The following is a 1,746-nucleotide window of genomic DNA, read 5'->3' as shown; positions in this document are numbered from 1 at the left end:
CGGGCGCACGGTTGGCAGGAACGAAGGCGGCGGATCAAAACAAGTTGGAGCGCGGCGACAGCGATAACGGTGACAGCCCTAGGCGGCGGAGATGCCACTTTCTGACGCCTTTGCGACAAGCCCGTAGAGACGTTCCGGACCACCACGAGGCAAAGAGTCGCTGCTCCGACGAACCGACACACCAAAGTGTGCTTCCTACCGAACATGTTTTATAAAACTTTCAAACTGGAAAACCCCAGAAATGGTGTTGGTATTCGTCCAGACCCACCTCCGACACCTGAAAATGGTGGTCAAAAAAAACGTCGATTATACGAAGCGACATTTCTGGTCGGCGATTTTCCAGTTTTACGCCTACTGCCACATGGGGATGTCGGTAGGCGTCGCAAAGTGCCTTCTCGACGCCTAGGCACACCAGGACTTTGTCATTTTTTTCCCCCTCGACATTCCTGGTCCGGTCTATTCCGATTTTACACCTACCGCCATGTGGGGGTGGCAGTAGGCGTCGAAAAGTGCCTTCTCGACCGCTAGCGACACCACTACTTTATCGAGCTCTGGAGGCCCGCACACCGACCCGGGGGCCGCGGAGTCGACCCCGGGGGCCTCCTGGCGTCGCCGCCGCTCACTTGGACGCCTTCCGCAACCTGTGGTCCCGCTCGGGGCCGCCGGGAGCCTCGCCGACCTGACCGGTGTCGGTAGGCGTCTGGAAGCGCCCGGCCGACCTGGACGAGGTCCCCCTGGCCCCCGGGGGACACCCCTTAGTTGGATGGGGGTGCTGTCCCGGGCACACATGCAACCCGCGGCCGCCTACCGACAGCCCCCTTCGCTCGATCGCTACTCCTTTCCAACATATGTCGGAGAAGCCGGGCGGTTGTGAAACCCCAGAAATGGTGTTGGTATTCGTCCAGACCCACCTCCGACACCTGAAAATGGTGGTCAAAAAAAACGTCGATTATACGAAGCGACATTTCTGGTCGGCGATTTTCCAGTTTTGCGCCTACCGCCATGTGGGGGTGGCAGTAGGCGTCGAAAAGTGCCTTCTCGACCGCTAGCGACACCACTACTTTATCGAGCTCTGGAGGCCCGCACACCGACCCGGGGGCCGCGGAGTCGACCCCGGGGGCCTCCTGGCGTCGCCGCCGCTCACTTGGACGCCTTCCGCAACCTGTGGTCCCGCTCGGGGCCGCCGGGAGCCTCGCCGACCTGACCGGTGTCGGTAGGCGTCAGTCAAACTTGCTTAAGAGGCAAAGCCTCCTCACACCTTAAGAGAGTCACAGTTAGTCCCGCCGTTTACCCGTGGTCGTCGTCGGGGGTGCCGGTCGGTGTGTTTCGGCGTGTTTCTTTCTTACTTTAGCTCGCTCCTATAAGCTAACTCAGCAGCCCTGCTAAAATCAATTTATCATTATTTTCAATCTATCGAAAATCTTAATTTATTATTATTTTCCAACTATCGAAAATCTTAATAGAGTTGGGGTTTTTTGTTTGTTTTTTTTTTTAAATTCCATTGTAACAACAGACAGCCAGCCAGCAGCATGTGGTGTCGGTAGGCGTCTGGAAGCGCTTGAGGAGGCAGAGGAGTTGGCAAGCTCGCTAAACTGCCCGCTGGTGTGGTGGTGTCGGTAGAGGCGTCTTGAATATACCCGGTCGCTCGATCGACGACGACGACGGCTAGGTGGCCGAGGAGGAGGACTACCTACCTACCTAGCCGAATAGCCGTGGTAGTCGTCAGTCAAACTTGCTTAAGAGGCG

Source organism: Euprymna scolopes, unplaced genomic scaffold, assembly GCF_053919585.1.
Source record: "Euprymna scolopes isolate OS-2025 unplaced genomic scaffold, ASM5391958v1 sca863, whole genome shotgun sequence".
In the NCBI taxonomy this organism is placed as follows: Eukaryota; Metazoa; Mollusca; class Cephalopoda; order Sepiida; family Sepiolidae; genus Euprymna; species Euprymna scolopes.
This window is presented reverse-complemented; position numbering follows the sequence as displayed.